Source organism: Otolemur garnettii, unplaced genomic scaffold, assembly GCF_000181295.1.
Source record: "Otolemur garnettii isolate 467f Iridium unplaced genomic scaffold, OtoGar3 scaffold00029, whole genome shotgun sequence".
Lineage (NCBI taxonomy): Eukaryota > Metazoa > Chordata > Mammalia > Primates > Galagidae > Otolemur > Otolemur garnettii.
Window position 1 is genome coordinate 15,692,209 of NW_003852424.1, and position 9,571 is coordinate 15,701,779.

The following is a 9,571-nucleotide window of genomic DNA, read 5'->3' on the forward strand; positions in this document are numbered from 1 at the left end:
AAAAAAAAAAAAAAATCTGGGCTTTTTGGCTGGTGCCTGTAGTCCAGGCTATTGGGAAGACTGAGGCAGGAGAGTGACAAAGTGAGATTCTATCTTCAAAACAATAAAACAAATAAATAAATAGTGTCAAACAAAAAGCACAACCACTTAGGTAAGGAGAAACTTTACACAAAAGTACTGTTGGAATAGAGACAAGGTTCCCATCTCAGAAATCTGCAAGCATCTCAAAATCATACATAAAAACGCCTTTGTCAGCTCGGCACCTGTAGTACAGTGGTTACAGCGCCAGCCACATGCAGCGAGGGTGGCGGGTTCGAACCTGGCCTGGGCCTGCTAAAACAACGACAACTGCAACAACAAAAAATAGCCGGGTATTGCGGCGGGCACCTGTAGTCCCAGTTACTTAGGCGGCTGAAGCAAGAGAATTGCTTAAGCCCAAGAGTTTGAGTTTGCTGTGAGCTGTAACGCACAGCACTCTACCCAGGGTGACATAGTGAGACTGTCTCTAATAAATGAATAAAAAATAAAAACGGTTTTTGCTTTTCTATGTAAAGTGAGGTGGGCAGTAAAGGGGAACTGGGAGACCAAGGAAGATGGCGCAGACTGCAGGACTGGCAAGCCCAGGCCATCTTCGGGAATCAGGTAACAGGGATTTTAGGGTGTTCCTCATGTTTAGGGCTTGCTCGGATGCAGGGGCGAGTCTAAGTGCACCAGCCTGTGGGGAAGACAGAAGGGTGAGTTTGTTTTGATAAAAACACTGATACTGAACACTCGCTCAAGCCCCACAGGCGCAGGTGAAAGTGAGGCAATGTCCACTGTCAGACCGTCCGCGCGGAGCCGACGTGGTGACATCACACTGAAGAGTCTGGTCTGAGGCACAGAGCACAGACCTGGGGATCTCGTACCCCAGACCCCGCGACCCTGCAGGACTCCTGGCCGCCCAGTCCCGCCCTAGCCCCTCCTGCCCCGGACTAGTGTCGCTGGGTGGGAAAACTGTGTCTGGGGTTCCTGCCCTCGTGGGGGAAGAGGCCGCCGACTGCGGAGATAGGCCGCTGTCCTCCCCGGGCCGGAACGAGTTATCTCAAACGCGAAATCTCTCAGCCTGCCGGGATTAGCCACGGGTGTTCGTGACGTGCCTGTTATTCGGACTGCAGGGGACCGGGAACTCAGACCAAGACCTCAACAGGACGAGCCTGAGGGAGGAAAAAATATATATGCACTGCCCAATCAGAACTCGGTGAGGGCGGGAGTTGGAAACGGTCCAATCAGAGGCTCCATGGCCACAAGCTCTGCCCAATCAGGCCCCGAGGATGGGGCGTCGCTGCTCTTTGTGGATGGCTGAGGCCAGCTGGTCCGGAGCAGTCCAGGCATAGCGGGTCTTAAGCGCGCTCACCTGCGCTGGCTGCTGGGACCTCGCCTGGAGAACCCAGAAGCGGGGCAGGGACATGGCGAGTTCGCGGGGCCGGGAGCCAATCCTGGAAGCCAAGCCGGGGAGGGAGCGGGTGCGAAGCGCGGGCCGGGTGGGGCTGATGTGTGCGCCGGGAAGACCCCCGGGTCAAGGGGGCGGGAGGACCAGTGTCTGGGCCCACGGGCCACGCAGTCATGGCGGACAGGGCGGAACCGACAGGGATGGTCAGAAGATGGGGGCACTTTGCAGAGATAGCCCAAGCGAGTAGGCTTTGCGGGACGGCTTGTGGGGAACTGCCTTGGGAGGGGGGTGACCAGCCCTAGGGATTATCTGCTGTGTTCCAGTGCAGTCCTAATGATTCCTGATTTGGGCGACAGATTTGAGGAACTATTAAAGTATCTTCTGTTGCCCTTTTTTCTTCTACTTGGTGGAAATAGGAAGTTTCTCTGACCTGTTCTTTGTCTCCTGGTGCTGACTTCTGTTACTGTGAGGCATAGCTAAGAATGTCGTTGGGGTAGAGTCTCTCGGGAATATTCTGTCTTCCACCTCAATTGCGGGGGAAAGGTGTGTATATGTCCCCGAGTTACAAACAAATGACTGATATTTGACTTGCACTTGCTAATGGAGGCTATTACAGGTTATAGGTAAATGTACCTGTTCTAACTTACATACAAATTCAATTTACCGTATACCAATGGGGATGGGCATGTCAGGGACCGTTTGTTTTCGCATGTCCCTGACTCCTTCCCCATTCATTGGTATGCCATTTAAGAACAAACCAACAGAACCTGTCAAGTTAGTGACCCGAGGACTGCCTGTACCTAGTTACATATCTAACAGTAGATGAAGAGATGGATTGAAATGTTCATAAAAATCGTTGTTACTCTTCCATACGAGGTGCAGATTTTGTGAATGTGTAATCCCGTTCCATTTCTGTTAATCTGGACATCAGATTAATGTAAATTCTCTAAAATGTGACCTGTACAACCGTGGAGTTTGCAAGTGTGATTTTCAAACAATTTGTTTTCCGGAGGATAGTAATTATCTGGTATCTGTTTTCTGATAGAGACAAGCATTTTCCCGTTATTTAATGCCAAAAAAAATGCCTTAGAATTCCTTTCTCTTACTTGAACACAGGATCAAAGTCGGTTTTTCCTGCATTCTCACTCAGACACGGGGAGCAGGGTCTTTGGGTCATTTAAAGTGAAGCAGTTGTGGTTTGGTGCCTGTAGTTCAGCAGTTAGGGTGCCAGCCACATACACCAGAGCTGGCAGGTTCTAATCCAGCCCCAGCCTTTCAAACAACAATGACAAATACAACCAAAAAATAGCCGGGCCTTGTGGCAGGTGCCTGTAGTCCCAGCTACTTGGGAGGCTGAAGCAAGAGAGTTTAAGGTTGCTGTGAGCTGTGACACCATGGCACTCTACCCAGGGAGACAGCTTGAGACTCTGTCTCAAAAAAATAAAAATAAAATAAATAAAGTGAAGCAGTTGTATGTAGCACCTGGGGCAGGAAGGTGAGGCCTGCACTGAGCCCAGCTACTTTCATCATTAGACTGCACAGAGAGCCAAAGACGGTGCAGTTACTTCTTGTTGTGGACCCTTCCCCTGTAGGGACCTAACTCTTCTCAGAACTACCACTGCAGGAGCTGTTTGTGGCCAAAGGGGCTACAGATCTTTGAAAGGGTGATCATCCTACAAATGTGCTTGAGGGCATTTTGTCCCTTCTGAAGTGGCACTTATGATTGCTTTGGGCTATTGGATTAAGGTTTGCTACATAAACACCAGTGGCCTCATCATTCAGATAAACCAATAGCCTTGGATATGTGTTAGCAACTGTTCCCCTTCATCTCTCTCCTGTCCCCAGCATGTCCACCATTCAAATTCTAACCTTTACCTACCATTATTTATCACCAAACAGTGTTTTCTTTAATTTGGTTTCTTTTGAAATTTCAACCAGAGTATTACAATTAATATCACCCTCCTCCCTCAAAGGCTTTTCTGTGGTTTTGTTGCCTCAGCCCCTTGCACACAAGCTGGCATCCAGGGCTGTGGGTTGCCCAGTTAGCTCATCCATTCAACCCAATAGTTTGGGTTATTTCAAGTTTTTATTTGTTAATTTTTGAGACAGAGTCTCTCTCAGTCACCCTGAGGTTGAGTGCCATGGCATCATAGCTCACTGCAACCTCAAACTCTTTAATTGTAAAATACATGGCTCGGCGCCTATAGCTCAACCGGCTAAGGCGCCACCCACGTACACCTGAGCTGGCGGGTTCGAATCCCCAGCCCGGACCGCCAAACAACAATGACGGCTGCAACCAAAAAATAGCCGGGCGTTGTGGCCGGCGCCTGTGGTCCCAGCTACTTGGGAGGCAGAGGTAGGAGACTCGCTTGAGCCCAGGAGTTGGAGGTTGCTGTGAGCTGTAATGCCACGGCACTCTACCCAGGGGGACAGCTTGAGGCTCTGTCTCAAAAAAAAAAAAAAAAAAAAAAATTGTAAAATACATATAACCAGGCTGAGCAAGAGCAAGACCCTGTCTCTATTACTTAGAAAAAGTAAATTAAATTTTATGATTAAAAAAGTAATAAAGGGGTGGTGCCTGTGGCTTAAAAGGGTAAAATTTTATGCCGGAGGTGGTGGGTTCAAACCCAGCCCCAAGCCAAAAACTGCAAAAAAAAAAAAAAAAAAAAAAGGTAATAAAAATAATATATAGAAAAAATGCATGAACAATTGTACAATTAACCAAACATTCTAAAGTGAGCTTCTGTGTAATGAGAGTCAGACCAAGATTTGGAAGAAAATTTCATCCCTGACCCCCGACTTGAGAGGACTCCATAGGACAGGCCTCTCTCTGGGTGAATTATAAGTGTATACATTCCTGAGTCAATATATTTTATTTCTGCAGGTTTGATGTTGAATGCACATGGCAGAGTACTGTGTGTACCACTGTGTGTCACATATCACATTGCTAGTCATTTTCCATGGGAGGGTAGTGCATTCACTTTCATTGCCCTCAATTGCTCCCTTATGGGAACATACCATTCTCATGTGCGGATTCTAGTGCCAGTAGCCATTGAGTAGCACTGGCGTTTTTCCATCATGACCAGTGCTTCTAAGAACATTTTGTGGGCGTCTTAAGCACTGGATGTCTTAGCCTTGTTACTGACATCTCTGGGTTCTTGTAAATCTCCCAGGATAGAAATCAAGAGAGATCACTAGACATAGTAACAAAGAAAAATAAAGTTTATAAACTTTTAAAGGAAAGGAAAGGTTTGGGCTGCTTCCCCAAATTAGTGTGGGGATTGGTTTTATATGGCTTTTCTAAAGATAAGTGTCATACCGAAGGGTATATAGGAAGGGTTTTTCTAGCACCTGTGCAGTAGCTTTACATCTCGCTTCTTGCATTGTACGTAGCATTAGCATTTTAAATCTCCATCCCCAGGCAAGATTTTTATTAATAAAATGAAGAGAAGGTTACTATTAGTTGAAGTTTAACCTAACTGTGCCCTACAGTAGCTCCAGAAGAGTTCCTTGCCCTCTAAAGCAGAACTTGTGGTTAACAGGTGTTTGGTCTCTTCCTTCTAACTGGCTAGAAATTCAAGATGTCGCAGAGTGAGTAAGGGGCTTTAGGCAAGCCTCAGCCTGAACAAGGCGTCTGCTCCACTCCTGGACCACATCAAAATAGGAAACCAGCCAGTCACCTGTCTTATCCTCATCTTGGAATTTCCCATGCTGGCCTTCTGCTTTCTGATTGCCCTTTTAGGGGTATCACGAACCCTCCATCCCCACTTAAAATGTTTTGGGGTGTTGAGATACATGCATCAGGAGGGGAAGAAAATACTCAATAATCTGAGCAAATCAGGATGAGTGGGCAGGCTGGTCCAGGTGGCATGAGGAGAGCAGAGACAGCGAGTCAGGCCGCTGTCATGGTTAGGGGGTACGGATGGGGGATTGTGTGGTTTGACCTTTCTGCTCAACAACATCACAAGATGAGTGGTGCTCAGGGACCTCCTTGATTGGTTACCTCATGTGAGGCAGGTAGGGAAGGGAGGTGGGGTTCTAAAAGTTGTTAATAGTCAAACATCACAGGCTTGGCGCCTGTGGCTCAAGCGGCTAAGGCGCCAGCCACATACACCTAAGGTGGCGGGTTCGAATCCCCAGCCCGGGCCCGCCAAACAACAATGATGGCTGCAACCAAAAAATGGCCAGGCGTTGTGGCGGGCGCCTGTAGTCCCAGCTACTTGGGAGGCTGAGGCAGGAGACTCGCTTGAGCCCAGGAGTTGGAGGTTGCTGTGAGCGTGATGCCATGGCACTCTACCCAGGGGGATAGCTTGAGGCTCTGACTCAAAAAAAAAAAATAGTCAAACATCACAGATGGGTCCAGTTACTGCATTATAATTCACTTCAGATGTTTGAACCATAACTGGTTTATGCCTTATGTCCTTTAACATGAGTTTTGTCTGAGTGAATTTTGAAAAACAAACATCCAAGCAACACACTTTATTAAGTAGGGCTTGAAAGAGCCATCACATCCAGTCCTCTCAAGGCATTGGAGAGAGCCAGGAAGATATGTCACGGAGTTCTGGGCTCAATTCAAATAGTCAATCAAAGTTATTATTTGAATGTGTTGTCTCACTGTTGAGTGCTTTGTGCATCCTTGCCAGTGTTGTTTGCACACATGCAGCCCCTTTAAGAAAACTACCCATGTGTGCCTGGCCAACAAATAGTCCAAAGCAAAGTGTCATCAACTGCCCTGTCTGCCAGGGATTGTCATCCTTCCTGTAGAGCTCCTAACAGCAGCTGTCTGCTACTCATGGTTAGAGTGTTCTGGACATTTCCTGAGTACCATCTGTCTCCTGCACCCATAGGACTATCTTCAGGTAGGGTGAGCTAAAAGGGCAAGGTCTGCCTCTGCCTGTAGATATCACTTTCATTTCAGCAAAGGGGCCACTGGATGTGTGAGCCTGCATATCCCAGGCATCAGGGCGCATGGTACAGAGCCTCAGGGCCTATGAGAGCCACCTTCTCTAGCAGGGCCCAGCGTGTGACCAGTAGTGACTGCTTTAGTAATGTGCAGCACTTCATGGGCAGTGTCTTGCACCAGGTACCCCTGGACAATCCACTGCCATGAAAATGGTTTCAGACTCGGAGGCATTAGCAGCCTCTACAGAGGAGTCTGAGGGAAACACAATAGAATCCTATTGTCCTTGCACTTTGGACAAAATCTAGACCTTCTTGTTGTCCCATTGACAGTGGACTGATTTGTGGGTAACAACAGAGATGGATTCAAGTAAAATTTGTAAATAAGGAATATGTTGCCTTCAAAACCCAAGGACACCTAATAAGTACAGTAGAACTTCTATCAGTTGACCACCCACAGGACTGTAATAACCTGCTCATCATACAGAGGTGGTCAACCTAAGGAATTTGGCCTACTGTACTGGTATGTACATGAGTGCATGTCTGGTCTATGAAGATTAGGTCAACTTAAGGAGGTAGTCAGTGTAGGGAGGTGGATAGCTATTTCTTTGAAAAATTTTTCTGCTTTTCTCTCTTCTTTGTGTAATTACTGCATGCTAACTGATTGCACCACTGGAGCTCCATTTTTTCTCTTCTTTGTTGTAGTGCCTTTGTCCCAATTTCTCTAAGGCTCTGTTCTTTTATCTTCAGATGGTATAATTTCTGTTAGTCTATCTTCAAATTCACTAATTATTTTTTCTTTTTTTTGAGACAGAGTCTCACTCTGTCACCCTGGGTAGAATGCGTTGGTGTCATCATAGCTCACAGGATCCTGAAACTCTTGGGCTCAAGCAAGCCTCTTGCCTCAGCCTCCCAAGGAACTGGGACTACAGGCTTACCCCACCATACCTGACTAGTTTTTCTATTTTTAGTAGAGACGGGGTCTGACTTTCGCTCAGGTTAGTCTTGAACTCCTGAACTCAAGGGATCCTCCCTCCTTGGCTTCCCAGAATGCTAAGATCATAGGCAGAAACCACCACACCTGGCCAAATTCACTAATTTACTCTGCCAGTTCCAATAGACCATTAAGCCTCTCTTCTGAATTACTTTTTGTCAAGGAATTGTATGGGGTCCCTGAAAACATGCTCAGGTATGAGGATTCACTACAAATACATAAATATTTACTTCACAGAAATATTTTATTTCAGAAAAGCATTTTAGAAAAGCTGTTATACCCAATGTTGCAGTTTGTTATAGTTAAAGGGTACGTGTTAAAATGAGTAATGGAAAAAGACACAAGAGAAAGAGTCCAGAAGAAACCAGGTGCAAACTTCAAGTTATCCCCTCCTAATGGAGTTGCACAGACCTTAGTTTTCTCAACAATGATGTGTCACAACATGTATGAGATGTTAACTGCCCAGCAGAACTAACCAGGCCTTGTACTCCAGGGGTTAGGATTAGTCACATTGCCATGGTGTGTCCATGCGACAACTACACTGTCCAGCTCTTCCAGAGATCTAACTGGTAACAAAGTGGCTCAGGTTCCACATGGACAAAAACAGGCATTTATTCACATTCTAGTGTAAACTCTCTTTCATGGCCCAAGGCCCTACCTATACAGATAGACTTATCAAGCAGTATATTCCAAAGAATTTTCTCCCAGTAGCCAATCAAAGGCTTGTCCTAAAGACCTGTGAAGTGTGCAAGATTGGTCAACTGAGGCCTGCTGAGTTATACCTTTACTGTACAATTTGAAATGGAAGTATTTATTTTATTTGTATGCATTTCTCTCTTTGCACTGCTTACAGAGGAGAATAAAACAAGAGTAGTCACAATAAAAATGTAGAGATGTGTTCAAAGTGTTAGTGGTGCTGTTAAGTTTATCAGGAAGTACTCGTGAAGAGTAAGAGTTCTGACAGTCAACCTGTAGAGTAAATGTTGGGACACCACAGAATTTTGTTTGAATTTCTTCTGCCTTGAGTTCAGCTTGCTAGCGCTCTCATGCTCACATACGCCTTGTGCATGTATGTTGGCTGTTTTAGGATTCATTAGTTTTTGAGGATGTGGCTGTGAACTTCACCTTGGAGGAGTGGGCTTTGCTGAACTCTGCCCAGAGGAACCTCTACAGAGATGTGATGCGGGAAACCTTCCAGAACCTGGCCTTAGTAGGTGAGGGTAATGTCACCCCCTCATTTAGATATTTAGAACAAATATTTCTTGTTAATAATGCTGTTCCAAGATTTGAAATGTGAAAAGGGAATATCTGGGTAAAAAGATAGACATGGGGACAGCCATCATGGATGTAAAATATATAATCATTATTTTGTGACAGTGAAACCCTGCATGTTATATGGATTTTATTTTGTCTTGACTTAAAGGATTTGATGCTCCTTTAGTATCGTTAGGTGGGTACAAGCTTCATTGGTCATTTTGGATCACAGAGAGGTTTCTTGTTTCAAAACTGTGATAATTTCATTGCATTTACTAAAATATCTAACATTTGTGTCTGTTCAAAATGCGACACTCTACCATGTCTTTTTTTGCTTGAGTGTCTTCTTTCTTAGGAGATTTCTTTGCTTTTTTGTTTCAGATCAATTTAAAGCCAGTGGCACAGTTTCTCAACAGGATATGTATGGGGGAAAAATATCTAAGAAACAGAAAATAACAAAGTTCACAAGAAATAATTCCTGTGCCTACATTTTGGGAAAGAACTGGGAAGACCAGCACAAAAACCAGGGGACACAGCCGAGGTGAGTTGTACCCACAACAGAAAGCATATTCCGGGTGATGCCTGTGGCTTAGTAAGTAGGGCACTGGCCCCGTATACCAAGGGTGGCATATTCGAACCCGGCACCAGCCAAACTGCAATAAAAAAATAGCCAGGCGTTGTGGCAGATGCCTGTAGTCCCAGCTACTCGAGAGACTGAGGCAAGAGAATTGCCTAAGCTCAAGAGCTAGAGGTTTCTACTAGCTGTGACACCACAGCACTCTATTGAGAATAACAAAGTAAGACTCTGTCTCTAAAAAAAAAAAGAAGAAGAAAGAAAGAAAGTATATACCAAGGTAAAAACTTAGTGTGTCATGAAACTTAAAAAAATTTATAAGCTTAGCTCCAAATTTATCTATTCATTAGAACTAAAAGTTTTTAATTTGATTTAGATATTAGGGTTTGGGGGGGATTTTTTTTCTTTTCCTTTTTCTTTT

At 45.3% G+C, this 9,571-nt stretch overlaps 2 pseudogenes; one reads left to right on the forward strand and one right to left on the reverse strand.

Moving 5' to 3' along the window:
• Positions 1 to 1,447, reverse strand: part of LOC100948612 — a 22,458-nt pseudogene extending 21,011 nt beyond the window's left edge.
• Positions 1,446 to 9,571, forward strand: part of LOC105886883 — a 10,458-nt pseudogene continuing 2,332 nt past the window's right edge.